Source organism: Patella vulgata, chromosome 4 (genome assembly GCF_932274485.2).
Source record: "Patella vulgata chromosome 4, xgPatVulg1.2, whole genome shotgun sequence".
NCBI lineage: Eukaryota > Metazoa > Mollusca > Gastropoda > Patellidae > Patella > Patella vulgata.
Window position 1 is genome coordinate 67,810,658 of NC_065882.2, and position 22,648 is coordinate 67,833,305.

The 22,648-nt window shown below is 53.4% G+C and overlaps 73 non-coding genes across 73 annotated transcripts; all 73 read left to right on the plus strand.

The window, feature by feature from the left end:
• Positions 1-84: 84 nt before the first annotated feature.
• On the plus strand, positions 85-157 carry Trnav-cac (transfer RNA valine (anticodon CAC)). Its single transcript has one exon. It is a non-coding gene; the product is annotated as a tRNA-Val (tRNA).
• A 366-nt stretch (positions 158-523) lies between these two features.
• On the plus strand, positions 524-596 carry Trnav-uac (transfer RNA valine (anticodon UAC)). Its single transcript has one exon. It is a non-coding gene; the product is annotated as a tRNA-Val (tRNA).
• A 228-nt stretch (positions 597-824) lies between these two features.
• Trnav-cac (transfer RNA valine (anticodon CAC)) lies at positions 825-897 on the plus strand. Its single transcript has one exon. It is a non-coding gene; the product is annotated as a tRNA-Val (tRNA).
• A 366-nt stretch (positions 898-1,263) lies between these two features.
• On the plus strand, positions 1,264-1,336 carry Trnav-uac (transfer RNA valine (anticodon UAC)). Its single transcript has one exon. It is a non-coding gene; the product is annotated as a tRNA-Val (tRNA).
• A 227-nt stretch (positions 1,337-1,563) lies between these two features.
• On the plus strand, positions 1,564-1,636 carry Trnav-cac (transfer RNA valine (anticodon CAC)). The gene has a single exon. It is a non-coding gene; the product is annotated as a tRNA-Val (tRNA).
• A 366-nt stretch (positions 1,637-2,002) lies between these two features.
• On the plus strand, positions 2,003-2,075 carry Trnav-uac (transfer RNA valine (anticodon UAC)). The gene has a single exon. It is a non-coding gene; the product is annotated as a tRNA-Val (tRNA).
• Positions 2,076-2,302: 227 nt separating this feature from the next.
• Positions 2,303-2,375, plus strand: Trnav-cac (transfer RNA valine (anticodon CAC)). The gene has a single exon. It is a non-coding gene; the product is annotated as a tRNA-Val (tRNA).
• Positions 2,376-2,741: 366 nt separating this feature from the next.
• Positions 2,742-2,814, plus strand: Trnav-uac (transfer RNA valine (anticodon UAC)). The gene has a single exon. It is a non-coding gene; the product is annotated as a tRNA-Val (tRNA).
• Positions 2,815-3,043: 229 nt separating this feature from the next.
• Trnav-cac (transfer RNA valine (anticodon CAC)) lies at positions 3,044-3,116 on the plus strand. Its single transcript has one exon. It is a non-coding gene; the product is annotated as a tRNA-Val (tRNA).
• A 366-nt stretch (positions 3,117-3,482) lies between these two features.
• Positions 3,483-3,555, plus strand: Trnav-uac (transfer RNA valine (anticodon UAC)). The gene has a single exon. It is a non-coding gene; the product is annotated as a tRNA-Val (tRNA).
• A 227-nt stretch (positions 3,556-3,782) lies between these two features.
• Trnav-cac (transfer RNA valine (anticodon CAC)) lies at positions 3,783-3,855 on the plus strand. The gene has a single exon. It is a non-coding gene; the product is annotated as a tRNA-Val (tRNA).
• Positions 3,856-4,221: 366 nt separating this feature from the next.
• Positions 4,222-4,294, plus strand: Trnav-uac (transfer RNA valine (anticodon UAC)). The gene has a single exon. It is a non-coding gene; the product is annotated as a tRNA-Val (tRNA).
• A 228-nt stretch (positions 4,295-4,522) lies between these two features.
• Trnav-cac (transfer RNA valine (anticodon CAC)) lies at positions 4,523-4,595 on the plus strand. Its single transcript has one exon. It is a non-coding gene; the product is annotated as a tRNA-Val (tRNA).
• Positions 4,596-4,961: 366 nt separating this feature from the next.
• Trnav-uac (transfer RNA valine (anticodon UAC)) lies at positions 4,962-5,034 on the plus strand. The gene has a single exon. It is a non-coding gene; the product is annotated as a tRNA-Val (tRNA).
• A 228-nt stretch (positions 5,035-5,262) lies between these two features.
• Positions 5,263-5,335, plus strand: Trnav-cac (transfer RNA valine (anticodon CAC)). The gene has a single exon. It is a non-coding gene; the product is annotated as a tRNA-Val (tRNA).
• A 366-nt stretch (positions 5,336-5,701) lies between these two features.
• Trnav-uac (transfer RNA valine (anticodon UAC)) lies at positions 5,702-5,774 on the plus strand. The gene has a single exon. It is a non-coding gene; the product is annotated as a tRNA-Val (tRNA).
• A 228-nt stretch (positions 5,775-6,002) lies between these two features.
• Positions 6,003-6,075, plus strand: Trnav-cac (transfer RNA valine (anticodon CAC)). The gene has a single exon. It is a non-coding gene; the product is annotated as a tRNA-Val (tRNA).
• Positions 6,076-6,441: 366 nt separating this feature from the next.
• On the plus strand, positions 6,442-6,514 carry Trnav-uac (transfer RNA valine (anticodon UAC)). The gene has a single exon. It is a non-coding gene; the product is annotated as a tRNA-Val (tRNA).
• A 227-nt stretch (positions 6,515-6,741) lies between these two features.
• On the plus strand, positions 6,742-6,814 carry Trnav-cac (transfer RNA valine (anticodon CAC)). The gene has a single exon. It is a non-coding gene; the product is annotated as a tRNA-Val (tRNA).
• Positions 6,815-7,180: 366 nt separating this feature from the next.
• On the plus strand, positions 7,181-7,253 carry Trnav-uac (transfer RNA valine (anticodon UAC)). Its single transcript has one exon. It is a non-coding gene; the product is annotated as a tRNA-Val (tRNA).
• Positions 7,254-7,479: 226 nt separating this feature from the next.
• Trnav-cac (transfer RNA valine (anticodon CAC)) lies at positions 7,480-7,552 on the plus strand. The gene has a single exon. It is a non-coding gene; the product is annotated as a tRNA-Val (tRNA).
• Positions 7,553-7,918: 366 nt separating this feature from the next.
• On the plus strand, positions 7,919-7,991 carry Trnav-uac (transfer RNA valine (anticodon UAC)). Its single transcript has one exon. It is a non-coding gene; the product is annotated as a tRNA-Val (tRNA).
• A 229-nt stretch (positions 7,992-8,220) lies between these two features.
• Trnav-cac (transfer RNA valine (anticodon CAC)) lies at positions 8,221-8,293 on the plus strand. Its single transcript has one exon. It is a non-coding gene; the product is annotated as a tRNA-Val (tRNA).
• Positions 8,294-8,659: 366 nt separating this feature from the next.
• Positions 8,660-8,732, plus strand: Trnav-uac (transfer RNA valine (anticodon UAC)). The gene has a single exon. It is a non-coding gene; the product is annotated as a tRNA-Val (tRNA).
• Positions 8,733-8,961: 229 nt separating this feature from the next.
• Positions 8,962-9,034, plus strand: Trnav-cac (transfer RNA valine (anticodon CAC)). The gene has a single exon. It is a non-coding gene; the product is annotated as a tRNA-Val (tRNA).
• Positions 9,035-9,400: 366 nt separating this feature from the next.
• On the plus strand, positions 9,401-9,473 carry Trnav-uac (transfer RNA valine (anticodon UAC)). The gene has a single exon. It is a non-coding gene; the product is annotated as a tRNA-Val (tRNA).
• A 229-nt stretch (positions 9,474-9,702) lies between these two features.
• On the plus strand, positions 9,703-9,775 carry Trnav-cac (transfer RNA valine (anticodon CAC)). The gene has a single exon. It is a non-coding gene; the product is annotated as a tRNA-Val (tRNA).
• A 366-nt stretch (positions 9,776-10,141) lies between these two features.
• Positions 10,142-10,214, plus strand: Trnav-uac (transfer RNA valine (anticodon UAC)). The gene has a single exon. It is a non-coding gene; the product is annotated as a tRNA-Val (tRNA).
• A 228-nt stretch (positions 10,215-10,442) lies between these two features.
• Trnav-cac (transfer RNA valine (anticodon CAC)) lies at positions 10,443-10,515 on the plus strand. Its single transcript has one exon. It is a non-coding gene; the product is annotated as a tRNA-Val (tRNA).
• Positions 10,516-10,881: 366 nt separating this feature from the next.
• Trnav-uac (transfer RNA valine (anticodon UAC)) lies at positions 10,882-10,954 on the plus strand. Its single transcript has one exon. It is a non-coding gene; the product is annotated as a tRNA-Val (tRNA).
• A 226-nt stretch (positions 10,955-11,180) lies between these two features.
• On the plus strand, positions 11,181-11,253 carry Trnav-cac (transfer RNA valine (anticodon CAC)). Its single transcript has one exon. It is a non-coding gene; the product is annotated as a tRNA-Val (tRNA).
• A 366-nt stretch (positions 11,254-11,619) lies between these two features.
• On the plus strand, positions 11,620-11,692 carry Trnav-uac (transfer RNA valine (anticodon UAC)). Its single transcript has one exon. It is a non-coding gene; the product is annotated as a tRNA-Val (tRNA).
• A 231-nt stretch (positions 11,693-11,923) lies between these two features.
• On the plus strand, positions 11,924-11,996 carry Trnav-cac (transfer RNA valine (anticodon CAC)). Its single transcript has one exon. It is a non-coding gene; the product is annotated as a tRNA-Val (tRNA).
• Positions 11,997-12,362: 366 nt separating this feature from the next.
• On the plus strand, positions 12,363-12,435 carry Trnav-uac (transfer RNA valine (anticodon UAC)). The gene has a single exon. It is a non-coding gene; the product is annotated as a tRNA-Val (tRNA).
• A 226-nt stretch (positions 12,436-12,661) lies between these two features.
• Trnav-cac (transfer RNA valine (anticodon CAC)) lies at positions 12,662-12,734 on the plus strand. The gene has a single exon. It is a non-coding gene; the product is annotated as a tRNA-Val (tRNA).
• Positions 12,735-13,100: 366 nt separating this feature from the next.
• On the plus strand, positions 13,101-13,173 carry Trnav-uac (transfer RNA valine (anticodon UAC)). Its single transcript has one exon. It is a non-coding gene; the product is annotated as a tRNA-Val (tRNA).
• Positions 13,174-13,399: 226 nt separating this feature from the next.
• On the plus strand, positions 13,400-13,472 carry Trnav-cac (transfer RNA valine (anticodon CAC)). The gene has a single exon. It is a non-coding gene; the product is annotated as a tRNA-Val (tRNA).
• A 366-nt stretch (positions 13,473-13,838) lies between these two features.
• Trnav-uac (transfer RNA valine (anticodon UAC)) lies at positions 13,839-13,911 on the plus strand. The gene has a single exon. It is a non-coding gene; the product is annotated as a tRNA-Val (tRNA).
• A 228-nt stretch (positions 13,912-14,139) lies between these two features.
• On the plus strand, positions 14,140-14,212 carry Trnav-cac (transfer RNA valine (anticodon CAC)). Its single transcript has one exon. It is a non-coding gene; the product is annotated as a tRNA-Val (tRNA).
• Positions 14,213-14,434: 222 nt separating this feature from the next.
• Positions 14,435-14,507, plus strand: Trnav-aac (transfer RNA valine (anticodon AAC)). Its single transcript has one exon. It is a non-coding gene; the product is annotated as a tRNA-Val (tRNA).
• A 71-nt stretch (positions 14,508-14,578) lies between these two features.
• Positions 14,579-14,651, plus strand: Trnav-uac (transfer RNA valine (anticodon UAC)). Its single transcript has one exon. It is a non-coding gene; the product is annotated as a tRNA-Val (tRNA).
• Positions 14,652-14,878: 227 nt separating this feature from the next.
• On the plus strand, positions 14,879-14,951 carry Trnav-cac (transfer RNA valine (anticodon CAC)). Its single transcript has one exon. It is a non-coding gene; the product is annotated as a tRNA-Val (tRNA).
• A 222-nt stretch (positions 14,952-15,173) lies between these two features.
• Positions 15,174-15,246, plus strand: Trnav-aac (transfer RNA valine (anticodon AAC)). The gene has a single exon. It is a non-coding gene; the product is annotated as a tRNA-Val (tRNA).
• A 71-nt stretch (positions 15,247-15,317) lies between these two features.
• On the plus strand, positions 15,318-15,390 carry Trnav-uac (transfer RNA valine (anticodon UAC)). The gene has a single exon. It is a non-coding gene; the product is annotated as a tRNA-Val (tRNA).
• Positions 15,391-15,616: 226 nt separating this feature from the next.
• On the plus strand, positions 15,617-15,689 carry Trnav-cac (transfer RNA valine (anticodon CAC)). The gene has a single exon. It is a non-coding gene; the product is annotated as a tRNA-Val (tRNA).
• A 222-nt stretch (positions 15,690-15,911) lies between these two features.
• Positions 15,912-15,984, plus strand: Trnav-aac (transfer RNA valine (anticodon AAC)). The gene has a single exon. It is a non-coding gene; the product is annotated as a tRNA-Val (tRNA).
• Positions 15,985-16,055: 71 nt separating this feature from the next.
• Positions 16,056-16,128, plus strand: Trnav-uac (transfer RNA valine (anticodon UAC)). The gene has a single exon. It is a non-coding gene; the product is annotated as a tRNA-Val (tRNA).
• Positions 16,129-16,357: 229 nt separating this feature from the next.
• On the plus strand, positions 16,358-16,430 carry Trnav-cac (transfer RNA valine (anticodon CAC)). Its single transcript has one exon. It is a non-coding gene; the product is annotated as a tRNA-Val (tRNA).
• A 222-nt stretch (positions 16,431-16,652) lies between these two features.
• Positions 16,653-16,725, plus strand: Trnav-aac (transfer RNA valine (anticodon AAC)). Its single transcript has one exon. It is a non-coding gene; the product is annotated as a tRNA-Val (tRNA).
• Positions 16,726-16,796: 71 nt separating this feature from the next.
• On the plus strand, positions 16,797-16,869 carry Trnav-uac (transfer RNA valine (anticodon UAC)). Its single transcript has one exon. It is a non-coding gene; the product is annotated as a tRNA-Val (tRNA).
• Positions 16,870-17,098: 229 nt separating this feature from the next.
• Positions 17,099-17,171, plus strand: Trnav-cac (transfer RNA valine (anticodon CAC)). The gene has a single exon. It is a non-coding gene; the product is annotated as a tRNA-Val (tRNA).
• A 222-nt stretch (positions 17,172-17,393) lies between these two features.
• On the plus strand, positions 17,394-17,466 carry Trnav-aac (transfer RNA valine (anticodon AAC)). Its single transcript has one exon. It is a non-coding gene; the product is annotated as a tRNA-Val (tRNA).
• A 71-nt stretch (positions 17,467-17,537) lies between these two features.
• On the plus strand, positions 17,538-17,610 carry Trnav-uac (transfer RNA valine (anticodon UAC)). Its single transcript has one exon. It is a non-coding gene; the product is annotated as a tRNA-Val (tRNA).
• Positions 17,611-17,839: 229 nt separating this feature from the next.
• On the plus strand, positions 17,840-17,912 carry Trnav-cac (transfer RNA valine (anticodon CAC)). The gene has a single exon. It is a non-coding gene; the product is annotated as a tRNA-Val (tRNA).
• A 222-nt stretch (positions 17,913-18,134) lies between these two features.
• Trnav-aac (transfer RNA valine (anticodon AAC)) lies at positions 18,135-18,207 on the plus strand. Its single transcript has one exon. It is a non-coding gene; the product is annotated as a tRNA-Val (tRNA).
• A 71-nt stretch (positions 18,208-18,278) lies between these two features.
• Trnav-uac (transfer RNA valine (anticodon UAC)) lies at positions 18,279-18,351 on the plus strand. The gene has a single exon. It is a non-coding gene; the product is annotated as a tRNA-Val (tRNA).
• Positions 18,352-18,578: 227 nt separating this feature from the next.
• On the plus strand, positions 18,579-18,651 carry Trnav-cac (transfer RNA valine (anticodon CAC)). The gene has a single exon. It is a non-coding gene; the product is annotated as a tRNA-Val (tRNA).
• A 222-nt stretch (positions 18,652-18,873) lies between these two features.
• Trnav-aac (transfer RNA valine (anticodon AAC)) lies at positions 18,874-18,946 on the plus strand. The gene has a single exon. It is a non-coding gene; the product is annotated as a tRNA-Val (tRNA).
• A 71-nt stretch (positions 18,947-19,017) lies between these two features.
• Positions 19,018-19,090, plus strand: Trnav-uac (transfer RNA valine (anticodon UAC)). Its single transcript has one exon. It is a non-coding gene; the product is annotated as a tRNA-Val (tRNA).
• A 229-nt stretch (positions 19,091-19,319) lies between these two features.
• Positions 19,320-19,392, plus strand: Trnav-cac (transfer RNA valine (anticodon CAC)). Its single transcript has one exon. It is a non-coding gene; the product is annotated as a tRNA-Val (tRNA).
• A 222-nt stretch (positions 19,393-19,614) lies between these two features.
• Positions 19,615-19,687, plus strand: Trnav-aac (transfer RNA valine (anticodon AAC)). Its single transcript has one exon. It is a non-coding gene; the product is annotated as a tRNA-Val (tRNA).
• A 71-nt stretch (positions 19,688-19,758) lies between these two features.
• On the plus strand, positions 19,759-19,831 carry Trnav-uac (transfer RNA valine (anticodon UAC)). The gene has a single exon. It is a non-coding gene; the product is annotated as a tRNA-Val (tRNA).
• A 229-nt stretch (positions 19,832-20,060) lies between these two features.
• Positions 20,061-20,133, plus strand: Trnav-cac (transfer RNA valine (anticodon CAC)). The gene has a single exon. It is a non-coding gene; the product is annotated as a tRNA-Val (tRNA).
• A 222-nt stretch (positions 20,134-20,355) lies between these two features.
• On the plus strand, positions 20,356-20,428 carry Trnav-aac (transfer RNA valine (anticodon AAC)). The gene has a single exon. It is a non-coding gene; the product is annotated as a tRNA-Val (tRNA).
• Positions 20,429-20,499: 71 nt separating this feature from the next.
• Positions 20,500-20,572, plus strand: Trnav-uac (transfer RNA valine (anticodon UAC)). The gene has a single exon. It is a non-coding gene; the product is annotated as a tRNA-Val (tRNA).
• A 228-nt stretch (positions 20,573-20,800) lies between these two features.
• On the plus strand, positions 20,801-20,873 carry Trnav-cac (transfer RNA valine (anticodon CAC)). Its single transcript has one exon. It is a non-coding gene; the product is annotated as a tRNA-Val (tRNA).
• A 222-nt stretch (positions 20,874-21,095) lies between these two features.
• On the plus strand, positions 21,096-21,168 carry Trnav-aac (transfer RNA valine (anticodon AAC)). Its single transcript has one exon. It is a non-coding gene; the product is annotated as a tRNA-Val (tRNA).
• Positions 21,169-21,239: 71 nt separating this feature from the next.
• Trnav-uac (transfer RNA valine (anticodon UAC)) lies at positions 21,240-21,312 on the plus strand. Its single transcript has one exon. It is a non-coding gene; the product is annotated as a tRNA-Val (tRNA).
• Positions 21,313-21,539: 227 nt separating this feature from the next.
• On the plus strand, positions 21,540-21,612 carry Trnav-cac (transfer RNA valine (anticodon CAC)). The gene has a single exon. It is a non-coding gene; the product is annotated as a tRNA-Val (tRNA).
• Positions 21,613-21,834: 222 nt separating this feature from the next.
• Trnav-aac (transfer RNA valine (anticodon AAC)) lies at positions 21,835-21,907 on the plus strand. Its single transcript has one exon. It is a non-coding gene; the product is annotated as a tRNA-Val (tRNA).
• A 71-nt stretch (positions 21,908-21,978) lies between these two features.
• Trnav-uac (transfer RNA valine (anticodon UAC)) lies at positions 21,979-22,051 on the plus strand. Its single transcript has one exon. It is a non-coding gene; the product is annotated as a tRNA-Val (tRNA).
• Positions 22,052-22,278: 227 nt separating this feature from the next.
• Positions 22,279-22,351, plus strand: Trnav-cac (transfer RNA valine (anticodon CAC)). Its single transcript has one exon. It is a non-coding gene; the product is annotated as a tRNA-Val (tRNA).
• Positions 22,352-22,573: 222 nt separating this feature from the next.
• Positions 22,574-22,646, plus strand: Trnav-aac (transfer RNA valine (anticodon AAC)). Its single transcript has one exon. It is a non-coding gene; the product is annotated as a tRNA-Val (tRNA).
• The last annotated feature ends 2 nt before the right edge of the window (positions 22,647-22,648 follow it).

A 22,648-nucleotide genomic window follows, 5' to 3' on the forward strand; every position in this document is an offset into this window, starting at 1 on the left:
CGTCTCCCCCCCCCCCTCCTTTTTCTCTTTCTGGTGGCAGCGCGAAAATGGCTTCAGCCCTGCATCTAAAAGGGAGAATCAAGGGGTTCGGTAGTGTAGTGGTTATCACGCTCGCCTCACACGCGAGAGGTCCTGGGTTCGACCCCCAGCCGAACCAAACGTTTTAAGTGGGGAGGCGGTAAATGAGATTGGCCGAGTGGATTAATCCCGCTGTAACAACATGCCGGAGAGATGACGAAAGCGGCGGAGCGTTACCGGTAGTCGCGGCTTATCAAAACATGTGGCTTCTTTGGACTTGTCGAAAGCTGCCGTGAAGGATGAAGATGGTGTCTTTTTGTTTTGGGCAGTGTGACACCTAATCTGGAATAGAAACGGGCAGGGTTTCGTGGTGTAGTGGTTATCACGTCTGCTTAACACGCAGAAGGTCGCGAGTTCGAGCCTCGCCGAAACCTTGGAATTTTTGTTTCCCCGGTCCAAGAGAAGCCATATAAACTTAATTGTCAGTCCAGAAAGCTAGTCTGTCGGTTCTGTGGTGTAGTGGTTATCACGTCTGCTTTACACGCAGAAGGCCGCGAGTTCGAGCCTCGCCAGAACCTGTCATTTTGGTAGCCGACGCATCGTGCTGCAGTTGAAACCGCGTGCAATCACAGAGTGGTTATGGCCGACTGCCGGCGAATTTCAGCTGCATTGGAAGGCCGCATCAGCGGGCAAACCCGCCTGCTCGGTTTGGTGGCGAGTTCCGTCTCCCCCCCCCCCTCCTTTTTCTCTTTCTGGTGGCAGCGCGAAAATGGCTTCAGCCCTGCATCTAAAAGGGAGAATCAAGGGGTTCGGTAGTGTAGTGGTTATCACGCTCGCCTCACACGCGAGAGGTCCTGGGTTCGACCCCCAGCCGAACCAAACGTTTTAAGTGGGGAGGCGGTAAATGAGATTGGCCGAGTGGATTAATCCCGCTGTAACAACATGCCGGAGAGATGACGAAAGCGGCGGAGCGTTACCGGTAGTCGCGGCTTATCAAAACATGTGGCTTCTTTGGACTTGTCGAAAGCTGCCGTGAAGGATGAAGATGGTGTCTTTTTGTTTTGGGCAGTGTGACACCTAATCTGGAATAGAAACGGGCAGGGTTTCGTGGTGTAGTGGTTATCACGTCTGCTTAACACGCAGAAGGTCGCGAGTTCGAGCCTCGCCGAAACCTTGGAATTTTTGTTTCCCCGGTCCAAGAGAAGCCATATAAACTTAATTGTCAGTCCAGAAAGCTAGTCTGTCGGTTCTGTGGTGTAGTGGTTATCACGTCTGCTTTACACGCAGAAGGCCGCGAGTTCGAGCCTCGCCAGAACCTGTCATTTTGGTAGCCGACGCATCGTGCTGCAGTTGAAACCGCGTGCAATCACAGAGTGGTTATGGCCGACTGCCGGCGAATTTCAGCTGCATTGGAAGGCCGCATCAGCGGGCAAACCCGCCTGCTCGGTTTGGTGGCGAGTTCCGTCTCCCCCCCCCCTCCTTTTTCTCTTTCTGGTGGCAGCGCGAAAATGGCTTCAGCCCTGCATCTAAAAGGGAGAATCAAGGGGTTCGGTAGTGTAGTGGTTATCACGCTCGCCTCACACGCGAGAGGTCCTGGGTTCGACCCCCAGCCGAACCAAACGTTTTAAGTGGGGAGGCGGTAAATGAGATTGGCCGAGTGGATTAATCCCGCTGTAACAACATGCCGGAGAGATGACGAAAGCGGCGGAGCGTTACCGGTAGTCGCGGCTTATCAAAACATGTGGCTTCTTTGGACTTGTCGAAAGCTGCCGTGAAGGATGAAGATGGTGTCTTTTTGTTTTGGGCAGTGTGACACCTAATCTGGAATAGAAACGGGCAGGGTTTCGTGGTGTAGTGGTTATCACGTCTGCTTAACACGCAGAAGGTCGCGAGTTCGAGCCTCGCCGAAACCTTGGAATTTTTGTTTCCCCGGTCCAAGAGAAGCCATATAAACTTAATTGTCAGTCCAGAAAGCTAGTCTGTCGGTTCTGTGGTGTAGTGGTTATCACGTCTGCTTTACACGCAGAAGGCCGCGAGTTCGAGCCTCGCCAGAACCTCTCATTTTGGTAGCCGACGCATCGTGCTGCAGTTGAAACCGCGTGCAATCACAGAGTGGTTATGGCCGACTGCCGGCGAATTTCAGCTGCATTGGAAGGCCGCATCAGCGGGCAAACCCGCCTGCTCGGTTTGGTGGCGAGTTCCGTCTCCCCCCCCCCTCCTTTTTCTCTTTCTGGTGGCAGCGCGAAAATGGCTTCAGCCCTGCATCTAAAAGGGAGAATCAAGGGGTTCGGTAGTGTAGTGGTTATCACGCTCGCCTCACACGCGAGAGGTCCTGGGTTCGACCCCCAGCCGAACCAAACGTTTTAAGTGGGGAGGCGGTAAATGAGATTGGCCGAGTGGATTAATCCCGCTGTAACAACATGCCGGAGAGATGACGAAAGCGGCGGAGCGTTACCGGTAGTCGCGGCTTATCAAAACATGTGGCTTCTTTGGACTTGTCGAAAGCTGCCGTGAAGGATGAAGATGGTGTCTTTTTGTTTTGGGCAGTGTGACACCTAATCTGGAATAGAAACGGGCAGGGTTTCGTGGTGTAGTGGTTATCACGTCTGCTTAACACGCAGAAGGTCGCGAGTTCGAGCCTCGCCGAAACCTTGGAATTTTTGTTTCCCCGGTCCAAGAGAAGCCATATAAACTTAATTGTCAGTCCAGAAAGCTAGTCTGTCGGTTCTGTGGTGTAGTGGTTATCACGTCTGCTTTACACGCAGAAGGCCGCGAGTTCGAGCCTCGCCAGAACCTCTCATTTTGGTAGCCGACGCATCGTGCTGCAGTTGAAACCGCGTGCAATCACAGAGTGGTTATGGCCGACTGCCGGCGAATTTCAGCTGCATTGGAAGGCCGCATCAGCGGGCAAACCCGCCTGCTCGGTTTGGTGGCGAGTTCCGTCTCTCCCCCCCCCCTCCTTTTTCTCTTTCTGGTGGCAGCGCGTTAATGGCTTCAGCCCTGCATCTAAAAGGGAGAATCAAGGGGTTCGGTAGTGTAGTGGTTATCACGCTCGCCTCACACGCGAGAGGTCCTGGGTTCGACCCCCAGCCGAACCAAACGTTTTAAGTGGGGAGGCGGTAAATGAGATTGGCCGAGTGGATTAATCCCGCTGTAACAACATGCCGGAGAGATGACGAAAGCGGCGGAGCGTTACCGGTAGTCGCGGCTTATCAAAACATGTGGCTTCTTTGGACTTGTCGAAAGCTGCCGTGAAGGATGAAGATGGTGTCTTTTTGTTTTGGGCAGTGTGACACCTAATCTGGAATAGAAACGGGCAGGGTTTCGTGGTGTAGTGGTTATCACGTCTGCTTAACACGCAGAAGGTCGCGAGTTCGAGCCTCGCCGAAACCTTGGAATTTTTGTTTCCCCGGTCCAAGAGAAGCCATATAAACTTAATTGTCAGTCCAGAAAGCTAGTCTGTCGGTTCTGTGGTGTAGTGGTTATCACGTCTGCTTTACACGCAGAAGGCCGCGAGTTCGAGCCTCGCCAGAACCTGTCATTTTGGTAGCCGACGCATCGTGCTGCAGTTGAAACCGCGTGCAATCACAGAGTGGTTATGGCCGACTGCCGGCGAATTTCAGCTGCATTGGAAGGCCGCATCAGCGGGCAAACCCGCCTGCTCGGTTTGGTGGCGAGTTCCGTCTCCCCCCCCCCTCCTTTTTCTCTTTCTGGTGGCAGCGCGAAAATGGCTTCAGCCCTGCATCTAAAAGGGAGAATCAAGGGGTTCGGTAGTGTAGTGGTTATCACGCTCGCCTCACACGCGAGAGGTCCTGGGTTCGACCCCCAGCCGAACCAAACGTTTTAAGTGGGGAGGCGGTAAATGAGATTGGCCGAGTGGATTAATCCCGCTGTAACAACATGCCGGAGAGATGACGAAAGCGGCGGAGCGTTACCGGTAGTCGCGGCTTATCAAAACATGTGGCTTCTTTGGACTTGTCGAAAGCTGCCGTGAAGGATGAAGATGGTGTCTTTTTGTTTTGGGCAGTGTGACACCTAATCTGGAATAGAAACGGGCAGGGTTTCGTGGTGTAGTGGTTATCACGTCTGCTTAACACGCAGAAGGTCGCGAGTTCGAGCCTCGCCGAAACCTTGGAATTTTTGTTTCCCCGGTCCAAGAGAAGCCATATAAACTTAATTGTCAGTCCAGAAAGCTAGTCTGTCGGTTCTGTGGTGTAGTGGTTATCACGTCTGCTTTACACGCAGAAGGCCGCGAGTTCGAGCCTCGCCAGAACCTCTCATTTTGGTAGCCGACGCATCGTGCTGCAGTTGAAACCGCGTGCAATCACAGAGTGGTTATGGCCGACTGCCGGCGAATTTCAGCTGCATTGGAAGGCCGCATCAGCGGGCAAACCCGCCTGCTCGGTTTGGTGGCGAGTTCCGTCTCTCCCCCCCCCTCCTTTTTCTCTTTCTGGTGGCAGCGCGTTAATGGCTTCAGCCCTGCATCTAAAAGGGAGAATCAAGGGGTTCGGTAGTGTAGTGGTTATCACGCTCGCCTCACACGCGAGAGGTCCTGGGTTCGACCCCCAGCCGAACCAAACGTTTTAAGTGGGGAGGCGGTAAATGAGATTGGCCGAGTGGATTAATCCCGCTGTAACAACATGCCGGAGAGATGACGAAAGCGGCGGAGCGTTACCGGTAGTCGCGGCTTATCAAAACATGTGGCTTCTTTGGACTTGTCGAAAGCTGCCGTGAAGGATGAAGATGGTGTCTTTTTGTTTTGGGCAGTGTGACACCTAATCTGGAATAGAAACGGGCAGGGTTTCGTGGTGTAGTGGTTATCACGTCTGCTTAACACGCAGAAGGTCGCGAGTTCGAGCCTCGCCGAAACCTTGGAATTTTTGTTTCCCCGGTCCAAGAGAAGCCATATAAACTTAATTGTCAGTCCAGAAAGCTAGTCTGTCGGTTCTGTGGTGTAGTGGTTATCACGTCTGCTTTACACGCAGAAGGCCGCGAGTTCGAGCCTCGCCAGAACCTGTCATTTTGGTAGCCGACGCATCGTGCTGCAGTTGAAACCGCGTGCAATCACAGAGTGGTTATGGCCGACTGCCGGCGAATTTCAGCTGCATTGGAAGGCCGCATCAGCGGGCAAACCCGCCTGCTCGGTTTGGTGGCGAGTTCCGTCTCTCCCCCCCCCTCCTTTTTCTCTTTCTGGTGGCAGCGCGAAAATGGCTTCAGCCCTGCATCTAAAAGGGAGAATCAAGGGGTTCGGTAGTGTAGTGGTTATCACGCTCGCCTCACACGCGAGAGGTCCTGGGTTCGACCCCCAGCCGAACCAAACGTTTTAAGTGGGGAGGCGGTAAATGAGATTGGCCGAGTGGATTAATCCCGCTGTAACAACATGCCGGAGAGATGACGAAAGCGGCGGAGCGTTACCGGTAGTCGCGGCTTATCAAAACATGTGGCTTCTTTGGACTTGTCGAAAGCTGCCGTGAAGGATGAAGATGGTGTCTTTTTGTTTTGGGCAGTGTGACACCTAATCTGGAATAGAAACGGGCAGGGTTTCGTGGTGTAGTGGTTATCACGTCTGCTTAACACGCAGAAGGTCGCGAGTTCGAGCCTCGCCGAAACCTTGGAATTTTTGTTTCCCCGGTCCAAGAGAAGCCATATAAACTTAATTGTCAGTCCAGAAAGCTAGTCTGTCGGTTCTGTGGTGTAGTGGTTATCACGTCTGCTTTACACGCAGAAGGCCGCGAGTTCGAGCCTCGCCAGAACCTCTCATTTTGGTAGCCGACGCATCGTGCTGCAGTTGAAACCGCGTGCAATCACAGAGTGGTTATGGCCGACTGCCGGCGAATTTCAGCTGCATTGGAAGGCCGCATCAGCGGGCAAACCCGCCTGCTCGGTTTGGTGGCGAGTTCCGTCTCTCCCCCCCCCTCCTTTTTCTCTTTCTGGTGGCAGCGCGAAAATGGCTTCAGCCCTGCATCTAAAAGGGAGAATCAAGGGGTTCGGTAGTGTAGTGGTTATCACGCTCGCCTCACACGCGAGAGGTCCTGGGTTCGACCCCCAGCCGAACCAAACGTTTTAAGTGGGGAGGCGGTAAATGAGATTGGCCGAGTGGATTAATCCCGCTGTAACAACATGCCGGAGAGATGACGAAAGCGGCGGAGCGTTACCGGTAGTCGCGGCTTATCAAAACATGTGGCTTCTTTGGACTTGTCGAAAGCTGCCGTGAAGGATGAAGATGGTGTCTTTTTGTTTTGGGCAGTGTGACACCTAATCTGGAATAGAAACGGGCAGGGTTTCGTGGTGTAGTGGTTATCACGTCTGCTTAACACGCAGAAGGTCGCGAGTTCGAGCCTCGCCGAAACCTTGGAATTTTTGTTTCCCCGGTCCAAGAGAAGCCATATAAACTTAATTGTCAGTCCAGAAAGCTAGTCTGTCGGTTCTGTGGTGTAGTGGTTATCACGTCTGCTTTACACGCAGAAGGCCGCGAGTTCGAGCCTCGCCAGAACCTCTCATTTTGGTAGCCGACGCATCGTGCTGCAGTTGAAACCGCGTGCAATCACAGAGTGGTTATGGCAGACTGCCGGCGAATTTCAGCTGCATTGGAAGGCCGCATCAGCGGGCAAACCCGCCTGCTCGGTTTGGTGGCGAGTTCCGTCTCCCCCCCCCCTCCTTTTTCTCTTTCTGGTGGCAGCGCGAAAATGGCTTCAGCCCTGCATCTAAAAGGGAGAATCAAGGGGTTCGGTAGTGTAGTGGTTATCACGCTCGCCTCACACGCGAGAGGTCCTGGGTTCGACCCCCAGCCGAACCAAACGTTTTAAGTGGGGAGGCGGTAAATGAGATTGGCCGAGTGGATTAATCCCGCTGTAACAACATGCCGGAGAGATGACGAAAGCGGCGGAGCGTTACCGGTAGTCGCGGCTTATCAAAACATGTGGCTTCTTTGGACTTGTCGAAAGCTGCCGTGAAGGATGAAGATGGTGTCTTTTTGTTTTGGGCAGTGTGACACCTAATCTGGAATAGAAACGGGCAGGGTTTCGTGGTGTAGTGGTTATCACGTCTGCTTAACACGCAGAAGGTCGCGAGTTCGAGCCTCGCCGAAACCTTGGAATTTTTGTTTCCCCGGTCCAAGAGAAGCCATATAAACTTAATTGTCAGTCCAGAAAGCTAGTCTGTCGGTTCTGTGGTGTAGTGGTTATCACGTCTGCTTTACACGCAGAAGGCCGCGAGTTCGAGCCTCGCCAGAACCTGTCATTTTGGTAGCCGACGCATCGTGCTGCAGTTGAAACCGCGTGCAATCACAGAGTGGTTATGGCCGACTGCCGGCGAATTTCAGCTGCATTGGAAGGCCGCATCAGCGGGCAAACCCGCCTGCTCGGTTTGGTGGCGAGTTCCGTCTCCCCCCCCCTCCTTTTTCTCTTTCTGGTGGCAGCGCGAAAATGGCTTCAGCCCTGCATCTAAAAGGGAGAATCAAGGGGTTCGGTAGTGTAGTGGTTATCACGCTCGCCTCACACGCGAGAGGTCCTGGGTTCGACCCCCAGCCGAACCAAACGTTTTAAGTGGGGAGGCGGTAAATGAGATTGGCCGAGTGGATTAATCCCGCTGTAACAACATGCCGGAGAGATGACGAAAGCGGCGGAGCGTTACCGGTAGTCGCGGCTTATCAAAACATGTGGCTTCTTTGGACTTGTCGAAAGCTGCCGTGAAGGATGAAGATGGTGTCTTTTTGTTTTGGGCAGTGTGACACCTAATCTGGAATAGAAACGGGCAGGGTTTCGTGGTGTAGTGGTTATCACGTCTGCTTAACACGCAGAAGGTCGCGAGTTCGAGCCTCGCCGAAACCTTGGAATTTTTGTTTCCCCGGTCCAAGAGAAGCCATATAAACTTAATTGTCAGTCCAGAAAGCTAGTCTGTCGGTTCTGTGGTGTAGTGGTTATCACGTCTGCTTTACACGCAGAAGGCCGCGAGTTCGAGCCTCGCCAGAACCTGTCATTTTGGTAGCCGACGCATCGTGCTGCAGTTGAAACCGCGTGCAATCACAGAGTGGTTATGGCCGACTGCCGGCGAATTTCAGCTGCATTGGAAGGCCGCATCAGCGGGCAAACCCGCCTGCTCGGTTTGGTGGCGAGTTCCGTCTCCCCCCCCCCCCTCCTTTTTCTCTTTCTGGTGGCAGCGCGAAAATGGCTTCAGCCCTGCATCTAAAAGGGAGAATCAAGGGGTTCGGTAGTGTAGTGGTTATCACGCTCGCCTCACACGCGAGAGGTCCTGGGTTCGACCCCCAGCCGAACCAAACGTTTTAAGTGGGGAGGCGGTAAATGAGATTGGCCGAGTGGATTAATCCCGCTGTAACAACATGCCGGAGAGATGACGAAAGCGGCGGAGCGTTACCGGTAGTCGCGGCTTATCAAAACATGTGGCTTCTTTGGACTTGTCGAAAGCTGCCGTGAAGGATGAAGATGGTGTCTTTTTGTTTTGGGCAGTGTGACACCTAATCTGGAATAGAAACGGGCAGGGTTTCGTGGTGTAGTGGTTATCACGTCTGCTTAACACGCAGAAGGTCGCGAGTTCGAGCCTCGCCGAAACCTTGGAATTTTTGTTTCCCCGGTCCAAGAGAAGCCATATAAACTTAATTGTCAGTCCAGAAAGCTAGTCTGTCGGTTCTGTGGTGTAGTGGTTATCACGTCTGCTTTACACGCAGAAGGCCGCGAGTTCGAGCCTCGCCAGAACCTCTCATTTTGGTAGCCGACGCATCGTGCTGCAGTTGAAACCGCGTGCAATCACAGAGTGGTTATGGCCGACTGCCGGCGAATTTCAGCTGCATTGGAAGGCCGCATCAGCGGGCAAACCCGCCTGCTCGGTTTGGTGGCGAGTTCCGTCTCTCCCCCCCCCCTCCTTTTTCTCTTTCTGGTGGCAGCGCGTTAATGGCTTCAGCCCTGCATCTAAAAGGGAGAATCAAGGGGTTCGGTAGTGTAGTGGTTATCACGCTCGCCTCACACGCGAGAGGTCCTGGGTTCGACCCCCAGCCGAACCAAACGTTTTAAGTGGGGAGGCGGTAAATGAGATTGGCCGAGTGGATTAATCCCGCTGTAACAACATGCCGGAGAGATGACGAAAGCGGCGGAGCGTTACCGGTAGTCGCGGCTTATCAAAACATGTGGCTTCTTTGGACTTGTCGAAAGCTGCCGTGAAGGATGAAGATGGTGTCTTTTTGTTTTGGGCAGTGTGACACCTAATCTGGAATAGAAACGGGCAGGGTTTCGTGGTGTAGTGGTTATCACGTCTGCTTAACACGCAGAAGGTCGCGAGTTCGAGCCTCGCCGAAACCTTGGAATTTTTGTTTCCCCGGTCCAAGAGAAGCCATATAAACTTAATTGTCAGTCCAGAAAGCTAGTCTGTCGGTTCTGTGGTGTAGTGGTTATCACGTCTGCTTTACACGCAGAAGGCCGCGAGTTCGAGCCTCGCCAGAACCTGTCATTTTGGTAGCCGACGCATCGTGCTGCAGTTGAAACCGCGTGCAATCACAGAGTGGTTATGGCCGACTGCCGGCGAATTTCAGCTGCATTGGAAGGCCGCATCAGCGGGCAAACCCGCCTGCTCGGTTTGGTGGCGAGTTCCGTCTCTCCCCCCCCCCTCCTTTTTCTCTTTCTGGTGGCAGCGCGAAAATGGCTTCAGCCCTGCATCTAAAAGGGAGAATCAAGGGGTTCGGTAGTGTAGTGGTTATCACGCTCGCCTCACACGCGAGAGGTCCTGGGTTCGACCCCCAGCCGAACCAAACGTTTTAAGTGGGGAGGCGGTAAATGAGATTGGCCGAGTGGATTAATCCCGCTGTAACAACATGCCGGAGAGATGACGAAAGCGGCGGAGCGTTACCGGTAGTCGCGGCTTATCAAAACATGTGGCTTCTTTGGACTTGTCGAAAGCTGCCGTGAAGGATGAAGATGGTGTCTTTTTGTTTTGGGCAGTGTGACACCTAATCTGGAATAGAAACGGGCAGGGTTTCGTGGTGTAGTGGTTATCACGTCTGCTTAACACGCAGAAGGTCGCGAGTTCGAGCCTCGCCGAAACCTTGGAATTTTTGTTTCCCCGGTCCAAGAGAAGCCATATAAACTTAATTGTCAGTCCAGAAAGCTAGTCTGTCGGTTCTGTGGTGTAGTGGTTATCACGTCTGCTTTACACGCAGAAGGCCGCGAGTTCGAGCCTCGCCAGAACCTCTCATTTTGGTAGCCGACGCATCGTGCTGCAGTTGAAACCGCGTGCAATCACAGAGTGGTTATGGCCGACTGCCGGCGAATTTCAGCTGCATTGGAAGGCCGCATCAGCGGGCAAACCCGCCTGCTCGGTTTGGTGGCGAGTTCCGTCTCTCCCCCCCCCTCCTTTTTCTCTTTCTGGTGGCAGCGCGTTAATGGCTTCAGCCCTGCATCTAAAAGGGAGAATCAAGGGGTTCGGTAGTGTAGTGGTTATCACGCTCGCCTCACACGCGAGAGGTCCTGGGTTCGACCCCCAGCCGAACCAAACGTTTTAAGTGGGGAGGCGGTAAATGAGATTGGCCGAGTGGATTAATCCCGCTGTAACAACATGCCGGAGAGATGACGAAAGCGGCGGAGCGTTACCGGTAGTCGCGGCTTATCAAAACATGTGGCTTCTTTGGACTTGTCGAAAGCTGCCGTGAAGGATGAAGATGGTGTCTTTTTGTTTTGGGCAGTGTGACACCTAATCTGGAATAGAAACGGGCAGGGTTTCGTGGTGTAGTGGTTATCACGTCTGCTTAACACGCAGAAGGTCGCGAGTTCGAGCCTCGCCGAAACCTTGGAATTTTTGTTTCCCCGGTCCAAGAGAAGCCATATAAACTTAATTGTCAGTCCAGAAAGCTAGTCTGTCGGTTCTGTGGTGTAGTGGTTATCACGTCTGCTTTACACGCAGAAGGCCGCGAGTTCGAGCCTCGCCAGAACCTGTCATTTTGGTAGCCGACGCATCGTGCTGCAGTTGAAACCGCGTGCAATCACAGAGTGGTTATGGCCGACTGCCGGCGAATTTCAGCTGCATTGGAAGGCCGCATCAGCGGGCAAACCCGCCTGCTCGGTTTGGTGGCGAGTTCCGTCTCCCCCCCCCTCCTTTTTCTCTTTCTGGTGGCAGCGCGAAAATGGCCCCAGCCCTGCATCTAAAAGGGAGAATCAAGGGGTTCGGTAGTGTAGTGGTTATCACGCTCGCCTCACACGCGAGAGGTCCTGGGTTCGACCCCCAGCCGAACCAAACGTTTTAAGTGGGGAGGCGGTAAATGAGATTGGCCGAGTGGATTAATCCCGCTGTAACAACATGCCGGAGAGATGACGAAAGCGGCGGAGCGTTACCGGTAGTCGCGGCTTATCAAAACATGTGGCTTCTTTGGACTTGTCGAAAGCTGCCGTGAAGGATGAAGATGGTGTCTTTTTGTTTTGGGCAGTGTGACACCTAATCTGGAATAGAAACGGGCAGGGTTTCGTGGTGTAGTGGTTATCACGTCTGCTTAACACGCAGAAGGTCGCGAGTTCGAGCCTCGCCGAAACCTTGGAATTTTTGTTTCCCCGGTCCAAGAGAAGCCATATAAACTTAATTGTCAGTCCAGAAAGCTAGTCTGTCGGTTCTGTGGTGTAGTGGTTATCACGTCTGCTTTACACGCAGAAGGCCGCGAGTTCGAGCCTCGCCAGAACCTCTCATTTTGGTAGCCGACGCATCGTGCTGCAGTTGAAACCGCGTGCAATCACAGAGTGGTTATGGCCGACTGCCGGCGAATTTCAGCTGCATTGGAAGGCCGCATCAGCGGGCAAACCCGCCTGCTCGGTTTGGTGGCGAGTTCCGTCTCTCCCCCCCCCCCCTCCTTTTTCTCTTTCTGGTGGCAGCGCGAAAATGGCTTCAGCCCTGCATCTAAAAGGGAGAATCAAGGGGTTCGGTAGTGTAGTGGTTATCACGCTCGCCTCACACGCGAGAGGTCCTGGGTTCGACCCCCAGCCGAACCAAACGTTTTAAGTGGGGAGGCGGTAAATGAGATTGGCCGAGTGGATTAATCCCGCTGTAACAACATGCCGGAGAGATGACGAAAGCGGCGGAGCGTTACCGGTAGTCGCGGCTTATCAAAACATGTGGCTTCTTTGGACTTGTCGAAAGCTGCCGTGAAGGATGAAGATGGTGTCTTTTTGTTTTGGGCAGTGTGACACCTAATCTGGAATAGAAACGGGCAGGGTTTCGTGGTGTAGTGGTTATCACGTCTGCTTAACACGCAGAAGGTCGCGAGTTCGAGCCTCGCCGAAACCTTGGAATTTTTGTTTCCCCGGTCCAAGAGAAGCCATATAAACTTAATTGTCAGTCCAGAAAGCTAGTCTGTCGGTTCTGTGGTGTAGTGGTTATCACGTCTGCTTTACACGCAGAAGGCCGCGAGTTCGAGCCTCGCCAGAACCTCTCATTTTGGTAGCCGACGCATCGTGCTGCAGTTGAAACCGCGTGCAATCACAGAGTGGTTATGGCCGACTGCCGGCGAATTTCAGCTGCATTGGAAGGCCGCATCAGCGGGCAAACCCGCCTGCTCGGTTTGGTGGCGAGTTCCGTCTCCCCCCCCCTCCTTTTTCTCTTTCTGGTGGCAGCGCGAAAATGGCTTCAGCCCTGCATCTAAAAGGGAGAATCAAGGGGTTCGGTAGTGTAGTGGTTATCACGCTCGCCTCACACGCGAGAGGTCCTGGGTTCGACCCCCAGCCGAACCAAACGTTTTAAGTGGGGAGGCGGTAAATGAGATTGGCCGAGTGGATTAATCCCGCTGTAACAACATGCCGGAGAGATGACGAAAGCGGCGGAGCGTTACCGGTAGTCGCGGCTTATCAAAACATGTGGCTTCTTTGGACTTGTCGAAAGCTGCCGTGAAGGATGAAGATGGTGTCTTTTTGTTTTGGGCAGTGTGACACCTAATCTGGAATAGAAACGGGCAGGGTTTCGTGGTGTAGTGGTTATCACGTCTGCTTAACACGCAGAAGGTCGCGAGTTCGAGCCTCGCCGAAACCTTGGAATTTTTGTTTCCCCGGTCCAAGAGAAGCCATATAAACTTAATTGTCAGTCCAGAAAGCTAGTCTGTCGGTTCTGTGGTGTAGTGGTTATCACGTCTGCTTTACACGCAGAAGGCCGCGAGTTCGAGCCTCGCCAGAACCTGTCATTTTGGTAGCCGACGCATCGTGCTGCAGTTGAAACCGCGTGCAATCACAGAGTGGTTATGGCCGACTGCCGGCGAATTTCAGCTGCATTGGAAGGCCGCATCAGCGGGCAAACCCGCCTGCTCGGTTTGGTGGCGAGTTCCGTCTCCCCCCCCCTCCTTTTTCTCTTTCTGGTGGCAGCGCGAAAATGGCTTCAGCCCTGCATCTAAAAGGGAGAATCAAGGGGTTCGGTAGTGTAGTGGTTATCACGCTCGCCTCACACGCGAGAGGTCCTGGGTTCGACCCCCAGCCGAACCAAACGTTTTAAGTGGGGAGGCGGTAAATGAGATTGGCCGAGTGGATTAATCCCGCTGTAACAACATGCCGGAGAGATGACGAAAGCGGCGGAGCGTTACCGGTAGTCGCGGCTTATCAAAACATGTGGCTTCTTTGGACTTGTCGAAAGCTGCCGTGAAGGATGAAGATGGTGTCTTTTTGTTTTGGGCAGTGTGACACCTAATCTGGAATAGAAACGGGCAGGGTTTCGTGGTGTAGTGGTTATCACGTCTGCTTAACACGCAGAAGGTCGCGAGTTCGAGCCTCGCCGAAACCTTGGAATTTTTGTTTCCCCGGTCCAAGAGAAGCCATATAAACTTAATTGTCAGTCCAGAAAGCTAGTCTGTCGGTTCTGTGGTGTAGTGGTTATCACGTCTGCTTTACACGCAGAAGGCCGCGAGTTCGAGCCTCGCCAGAACCTCTCATTTTGGTAGCCGACGCATCGTGCTGCAGTTGAAACCGCGTGCAATCACAGAGTGGTTATGGCCGACTGCCGGCGAATTTCAGCTGCATTGGAAGGCCGCATCAGCGGGCAAACCCGCCTGCTCGGTTTGGTGGCGAGTTCCGTCTCCCCCCCCCCCTCCTTTTTCTCTTTCTGGTGGCAGCGCGAAAATGGCTTCAGCCCTGCATCTAAAAGGGAGAATCAAGGGGTTCGGTAGTGTAGTGGTTATCACGCTCGCCTCACACGCGAGAGGTCCTGGGTTCGACCCCCAGCCGAACCAAACGTTTTAAGTGGGGAGGCGGTAAATGAGATTGGCCGAGTGGATTAATCCCGCTGTAACAACATGCCGGAGAGATGACGAAAGCGGCGGAGCGTTACCGGTAGTCGCGGCTTATCAAAACATGTGGCTTCTTTGGACTTGTCGAAAGCTGCCGTGAAGGATGAAGATGGTGTCTTTTTGTTTTGGGCAGTGTGACACCTAATCTGGAATAGAAACGGGCAGGGTTTCGTGGTGTAGTGGTTATCACGTCTGCTTAACACGCAGAAGGTCGCGAGTTCGAGCCTCGCCGAAACCTTGGAATTTTTGTTTCCCCGGTCCAAGAGAAGCCATATAAACTTAATTGTCAGTCCAGAAAGCTAGTCTGTCGGTTCTGTGGTGTAGTGGTTATCACGTCTGCTTTACACGCAGAAGGCCGCGAGTTCGAGCCTCGCCAGAACCTCTCATTTTGGTAGCCGACGCATCGTGCTGCAGTTGAAACCGCGTGCAATCACAGAGTGGTTATGGCCGACTGCCGGCGAATTTCAGCTGCATTGGAAGGCCGCATCAGCGGGCAAACCCGCCTGCTCGGTTTGGTGGCGAGTTCCGTCTCCCCCCCCCCTCCTTTTTCTCTTTCTGGTGGCAGCGCGAAAATGGCTTCAGCCCTGCATCTAAAAGGGAGAATCAAGGGGTTCGGTAGTGTAGTGGTTATCACGCTCGCCTCACACGCGAGAGGTCCTGGGTTCGACCCCCAGCCGAACCAAACGTTTTAAGTGGGGAGGCGGTAAATGAGATTGGCCGAGTGGATTAATCCCGCTGTAACAACATGCCGGAGAGATGACGAAAGCGGCGGAGCGTTACCGGTAGTCGCGGCTTATCAAAACATGTGGCTTCTTTGGACTTGTCGAAAGCTGCCGTGAAGGATGAAGATGGTGTCTTTTTGTTTTGGGCAGTGTGACACCTAATCTGGAATAGAAACGGGCAGGGTTTCGTGGTGTAGTGGTTATCACGTCTGCTTAACACGCAGAAGGTCGCGAGTTCGAGCCTCGCCGAAACCTTGGAATTTTTGTTTCCCCGGTCCAAGAGAAGCCATATAAACTTAATTGTCAGTCCAGAAAGCTAGTCTGTCGGTTCTGTGGTGTAGTGGTTATCACGTCTGCTTTACACGCAGAAGGCCGCGAGTTCGAGCCTCGCCAGAACCTGTCATTTTGGTAGCCGACGCATCGTGCTGCAGTTGAAACCGCGTGCAATCACAGAGTGGTTATGGCCGACTGCCGGCGAATTTCAGCTGCATTGGAAGGCCGCATCAGCGGGCAAACCCGCCTGCTCGGTTTGGTGGCGAGTTCCGTCTCCCCCCCCCTCCTTTTTCTCTTTCTGGTGGCAGCGCGAAAATGGCTTCAGCCCTGCATCTAAAAGGGAGAATCAAGGGGTTCGGTAGTGTAGTGGTTATCACGCTCGCCTCACACGCGAGAGGTCCTGGGTTCGACCCCCAGCCGAACCAAACGTTTTAAGTGGGGAGGCGGTAAATGAGATTGGCCGAGTGGATTAATCCCGCTGTAACAACATGCCGGAGAGATGACGAAAGCGGCGGAGCGTTACCGGTAGTCGCGGCTTATCAAAACATGTGGCTTCTTTGGACTTGTCGAAAGCTGCCGTGAAGGATGAAGATGGTGTCTTTTTGTTTTGGGCAGTGTGACACCTAATCTGGAATAGAAACGGGCAGGGTTTCGTGGTGTAGTGGTTATCACGTCTGCTTAACACGCAGAAGGTCGCGAGTTCGAGCCTCGCCGAAACCTTGGAATTTTTGTTTCCCCGGTCCAAGAGAAGCCATATAAACTTAATTGTCAGTCCAGAAAGCTAGTCTGTCGGTTCTGTGGTGTAGTGGTTATCACGTCTGCTTTACACGCAGAAGGCCGCGAGTTCGAGCCTCGCCAGAACCTCTCATTTTGGTAGCCGACGCATCGTGCTGCAGTTGAAACCGCGTGCAATCACAGAGTGGTTATGGCCGACTGCCGGCGAATTTCAGCTGCATTGGAAGGCCGCATCAGCGGGCAAACCCGCCTGCTCGGTTTGGTGGCGAGTTCCGTCTCTCCCCCCCCCCTCCTTTTTCTCTTTCTGGTGGCAGCGCGTTAATGGCTTCAGCCCTGCATCTAAAAGGGAGAATCAAGGGGTTCGGTAGTGTAGTGGTTATCACGCTCGCCTCACACGCGAGAGGTCCTGGGTTCGACCCCCAGCCGAACCAAACGTTTTAAGTGGGGAGGCGGTAAATGAGATTGGCCGAGTGGATTAATCCCGCTGTAACAACATGCCGGAGAGATGACGAAAGCGGCGGAGCGTTACCGGTAGTCGCGGCTTATCAAAACATGTGGCTTCTTTGGACTTGTCGAAAGCTGCCGTGAAGGATGAAGATGGTGTCTTTTTGTTTTGGGCAGTGTGACACCTAATCTGGAATAGAAACGGGCAGGGTTTCGTGGTGTAGTGGTTATCACGTCTGCTTAACACGCAGAAGGTCGCGAGTTCGAGCCTCGCCGAAACCTTGGAATTTTTGTTTCCCCGGTCCAAGAGAAGCCATATAAACTTAATTGTCAGTCCAGAAAGCTAGTCTGTCGGTTCTGAGGTGTAGTGGTTATCACGTCTGCTTTACACGCAGAAGGCCGCGAGTTCGAGCCTCGCCAGAACCTGTCATTTTGGTAGCCGACGCATCGTGCTGCAGTTGAAACCGCGTGCAATCACAGAGTGGTTATGGCCGACTGCCGGCGAATTTCAGCTGCATTGGAAGGCCGCATCAGCGGGCAAACCCGCCTGCTCGGTTTGGTGGCGAGTTCCGTCTCTCCCCCCCCCCTCCTTTTTCTCTTTCTGGTGGCAGCGCGAAAATGGCTTCAGCCCTGCATCTAAAAGGGAGAATCAAGGGGTTCGGTAGTGTAGTGGTTATCACGCTCGCCTCACACGCGAGAGGTCCTGGGTTCGACCCCCAGCCGAACCAAACGTTTTAAGTGGGGAGGCGGTAAATGAGATTGGCCGAGTGGATTAATCCCGCTGTAACAACATGCCGGAGAGATGACGAAAGCGGCGGAGCGTTACCGGTAGTCGCGGCTTATCAAAACATGTGGCTTCTTTGGACTTGTCGAAAGCTGCCGTGAAGGATGAAGATGGTGTCTTTTTGTTTTGGGCAGTGTGACACCTAATCTGGAATAGAAACGGGCAGGGTTTCGTGGTGTAGTGGTTATCACGTCTGCTTAACACGCAGAAGGTCGCGAGTTCGAGCCTCGCCGAAACCTTGGAATTTTTGTTTCCCCGGTCCAAGAGAAGCCATATAAACTTAATTGTCAGTCCAGAAAGCTAGTCTGTCGGTTCTGTGGTGTAGTGGTTATCACGTCTGCTTTACACGCAGAAGGCCGCGAGTTCGAGCCTCGCCAGAACCTCTCATTTTGGTAGCCGACGCATCGTGCTGCAGTTGAAACCGCGTGCAATCACAGAGTGGTTATGGCCGACTGCCGGCGAATTTCAGCTGCATTGGAAGGCCGCATCAGCGGGCAAACCCGCCTGCTCGGTTTGGTGGCGAGTTCCGTCTCTCCCCCCCCCCTCCTTTTTCTCTTTCTGGTGGCAGCGCGTTAATGGCTTCAGCCCTGCATCTAAAAGGGAGAATCAAGGGGTTCGGTAGTGTAGTGGTTATCACGCTCGCCTCACACGCGAGAGGTCCTGGGTTCGACCCCCAGCCGAACCAAACGTTTTAAGTGGGGAGGCGGTAAATGAGATTGGCCGAGTGGATTAATCCCGCTGTAACAACATGCCGGAGAGATGACGAAAGCGGCGGAGCGTTACCGGTAGTCGCGGCTTATCAAAACATGTGGCTTCTTTGGACTTGTCGAAAGCTGCCGTGAAGGATGAAGATGGTGTCTTTTTGTTTTGGGCAGTGTGACACCTAATCTGGAATAGAAACGGGCAGGGTTTCGTGGTGTAGTGGTTATCACGTCTGCTTAACACGCAGAAGGTCGCGAGTTCGAGCCTCGCCGAAACCTTGGAATTTTTGTTTCCCCGGTCCAAGAGAAGCCATATAAACTTAATTGTCAGTCCAGAAAGCTAGTCTGTCGGTTCTGTGGTGTAGTGGTTATCACGTCTGCTTTACACGCAGAAGGCCGCGAGTTCGAGCCTCGCCAGAACCTGTCATTTTGGTAGCCGACGCATCGTGCTGCAGTTGAAACCGCGTGCAATCACAGAGTGGTTATGGCCGACTGCCGGCGAATTTCAGCTGCATTGGAAGGCCGCATCAGCGGGCAAACCCGCCTGCTCGGTTTGGTGGCGAGTTCCGTCTCCCCCCCCCCTCCTTTTTCTCTTTCTGGTGGCAGCGCGAAAATGGCTTCAGCCCTGCATCTAAAAGGGAGAATCAAGGGGTTCGGTAGTGTAGTGGTTATCACGCTCGCCTCACACGCGAGAGGTCCTGGGTTCGACCCCCAGCCGAACCAAACGTTTTAAGTGGGGAGGCGGTAAATGAGATTGGCCGAGTGGATTAATCCCGCTGTAACAACATGCCGGAGAGATGACGAAAGCGGCGGAGCGTTACCGGTAGTCGCGGCTTATCAAAACATGTGGCTTCTTTGGACTTGTCGAAAGCTGCCGTGAAGGATGAAGATGGTGTCTTTTTGTTTTGGGCAGTGTGACACCTAATCTGGAATAGAAACGGGCAGGGTTTCGTGGTGTAGTGGTTATCACGTCTGCTTAACACGCAGAAGGTCGCGAGTTCGAGCCTCGCCGAAACCTTGGAATTTTTGTTTCCCCGGTCCAAGAGAAGCCATATAAACTTAATTGTCAGTCCAGAAAGCTAGTCTGTCGGTTCTGTGGTGTAGTGGTTATCACGTCTGCTTTACACGCAGAAGGCCGCGAGTTCGAGCCTCGCCAGAACCTCTCATTTTGGTAGCCGACGCATCGTGCTGCAGTTGAAACCGCGTGCAATCACAGAGTGGTTATGGCCGACTGCCGGCGAATTTCAGCTGCATTGGAAGGCCGCATCAGCGGGCAAACCCGCCTGCTCGGTTTGGTGGCGAGTTCCGTCTCTCCCCCCCCCCTCCTTTTTCTCTTTCTGGTGGCAGCGCGTTAATGGCTTCAGCCCTGCATCTAAAAGGGAGAATCAAGGGGTTCGGTAGTGTAGTGGTTATCACGCTCGCCTCACACGCGAGAGGTCCTGGGTTCGACCCCCAGCCGAACCAAACGTTTTAAGTGGGGAGGCGGTAAATGAGATTGGCCGAGTGGATTAATCCCGCTGTAACAACATGCCGGAGAGATGACGAAAGCGGCGGAGCGTTACCGGTAGTCGCGGCTTATCAAAACATGTGGCTTCTTTGGACTTGTCGAAAGCTGCCGTGAAGGATGAAGATGGTGTCTTTTTGTTTTGGGTAGTGTGACACCTAATCTGGAATAGAAACGGGCAGGGTTTCGTGGTGTAGTGGTTATCACGTCTGCTTAACACGCAGAAGGTCGCGAGTTCGAGCCTCGCCGAAACCTTGGAATTTTTGTTTCCCCGGTCCAAGAGAAGCCATATAAACTTAATTGTCAGTCCAGAAAGCTAGTCTGTCGGTTCTGTGGTGTAGTGGTTATCACGTCTGCTTTACACGCAGAAGGCCGCGAGTTCGAGCCTCGCCAGAACCTGTCATTTTGGTAGCCGACGCATCGTGCTGCAGTTGAAACCGCGTGCAATCACAGAGTGGTTTTGGCCGACTGCCGGCGAATTTCAGCTGCATTGGAAGGCCGCATCAGCGGGCAAACCCGCCTGCTCGGTTTGGTGGCGAGTTCCGTCTCTCCCCCCCCCCTCCTTTTTCTCTTTCTGGTGGCAGCGCGAAAATGGCTTCAGCCCTGCATCTAAAAGGGAGAATCAAGGGGTTCGGTAGTGTAGTGGTTATCACGCTCGCCTCACACGCGAGAGGTCCTGGGTTCGACCCCCAGCCGAACCAAACGTTTTAAGTGGGGAGGCGGTAAATGAGATTGGCCGAGTGGATTAATCCCGCTGTAACAACATGCCGGAGAGATGACGAAAGCGGCGGAGCGTTACCGGTAGTCGCGGCTTATCAAAACATGTGGCTTCTTTGGACTTGTCGAAAGCTGCCGTGAAGGATGAAGATGGTGTCTTTTTGTTTTGGGCAGTGTGACACCTAATCTGGAATAGAAACGGGCAGGGTTTCGTGGTGTAGTGGTTATCACGTCTGCTTAACACGCAGAAGGTCGCGAGTTCGAGCCTCGCCGAAACCTTGGAATTTTTGTTTCCCCGGTCCAAGAGAAGCCATATAAACTTAATTTTCAGTCCAGAAAGCTAGTCTGTCGGTTCTGTGGTGTAGTGGTTATCACGTCTGCTTTACACGCAGAAGGCCGCGAGTTCGAGCCTCGCCAGAACCTCTCATTTTGGTAGCCGACGCATCGTGCTGCAGTTGAAACCGCGTGCAATCACAGAGTGGTTATGGCCGACTGCCGGCGAATTTCAGCTGCATTGGAAGGCCGCATCAGCGGGCAAACCCGCCTGCTCGGTTTGGTGGCGAGTTCCGTCTCTCCCCCCCCCTCCTTTTTCTCTTTCTGGTGGCAGCGCGAAAATGGCTTCAGCCCTGCATCTAAAAGGGAGAATCAAGGGGTTCGGTAGTGTAGTGGTTATCACGCTCGGCTCACACGCGAGAGGTCCTGGGTTCGACCCCCAGCCGAACCAAACGTTTTAAGTGGGGAGGCGGTAAATGAGATTGGCCGAGTGGATTAATCCCGCTGTAACAACATGCCGGAGAGATGACGAAAGCGGCGGAGCGTTACCGGTAGTCGCGGCTTATCAAAACATGTGGCTTCTTTGGACTTGTCGAAAGCTGCCGTGAAGGATGAAGATGGTGTCTTTTTGTTTTGGGCAGTGTGACACCTAATCTGGAATAGAAACGGGCAGGGTTTCGTGGTGTAGTGGTTATCACGTCTGCTTAACACGCAGAAGGTCGCGAGTTCGAGCCTCGCCGAAACCTTGGAATTTTTGTTTCCCCGGTCCAAGAGAAGCCATATAAACTTAATTGTCAGTCCAGAAAGCTAGTCTGTCGGTTCTGTGGTGTAGTGGTTATCACGTCTGCTTTACACGCAGAAGGCCGCGAGTTCGAGCCTCGCCAGAACCTCTCATTTTGGTAGCCGACGCATCGTGCTGCAGTTGAAACCGCGTGCAATCACAGAGTGGTTATGGCCGACTGCCGGCGAATTTCAGCTGCATTGGAAGGCCGCATCAGCGGGCAAACCCGCCTGCTCGGTTTGGTGGCGAGTTCCGTCTCCCCCCCCCCTCCTTTTTCTCTTTCTGGTGGCAGCGCGAAAATGGCTTCAGCCCTGCATCTAAAAGGGAGAATCAAGGGGTTCGGTAGTGTAGTGGTTATCACGCTCGCCTCACACGCGAGAGGTCCTGGGTTCGACCCCCAGCCGAACCAAACGTTTTAAGTGGGGAGGCGGTAAATGAGATTGGCCGAGTGGATTAATCCCGCTGTAACAACATGCCGGAGAGATGACGAAAGCGGCGGAGCGTTACCGGTAGTCGCGGCTTATCAAAACATGTGGCTTCTTTGGACTTGTCGAAAGCTGCCGTGAAGGATGAAGATGGTGTCTTTTTGTTTTGGGCAGTGTGACACCTAATCTGGAATAGAAACGGGCAGGGTTTCGTGGTGTAGTGGTTATCACGTCTGCTTAACACGCAGAAGGTCGCGAGTTCGAGCCTCGCCGAAACCTTGGAATTTTTGTTTCCCCGGTCCAAGAGAAGCCATATAAACTTAATTGTCAGTCCAGAAAGCTAGTCTGTCGGTTCTGTGGTGTAGTGGTTATCACGTCTGCTTTACACGCAGAAGGCCGCGAGTTCGAGCCTCGCCAGAACCTGTCATTTTGGTAGCCGACGCATCGTGCTGCAGTTGAAACCGCGTGCAATCACAGAGTGGTTATGGCCGACTGCCGGCGAATTTCAGCTGCATTGGAAGGCCGCATCAGCGGGCAAACCCGCCTGCTCGGTTTGGTGGCGAGTTCCGTCTCCCCCCCCCCTCCTTTTTCTCTTTCTGGTGGCAGCGCGAAAATGGCTTCAGCCCTGCATCTAAAAGGGAGAATCAAGGGGTTCGGTAGTGTAGTGGTTATCACGCTCGCCTCACACGCGAGAGGTCCTGGGTTCGACCCCCAGCCGAACCAAACGTTTTAAGTGGGGAGGCGGTAAATGAGATTGGCCGAGTGGATTAATCCCGCTGTAACAACATGCCGGAGAGATGACGAAAGCGGCGGAGCGTTACCGGTAGTCGCGGCTTATCAAAACATGTGGCTTCTTTGGACTTGTCGAAAGCTGCCGTGAAGGATGAAGATGGTGTCTTTTTGTTTTGGGCAGTGTGACACCTAATCTGGAATAGAAACGGGCAGGGTTTCGTGGTGTAGTGGTTATCACGTCTGCTTAACACGCAGAAGGTCGCGAGTTCGAGCCTCGCCGAAACCTTG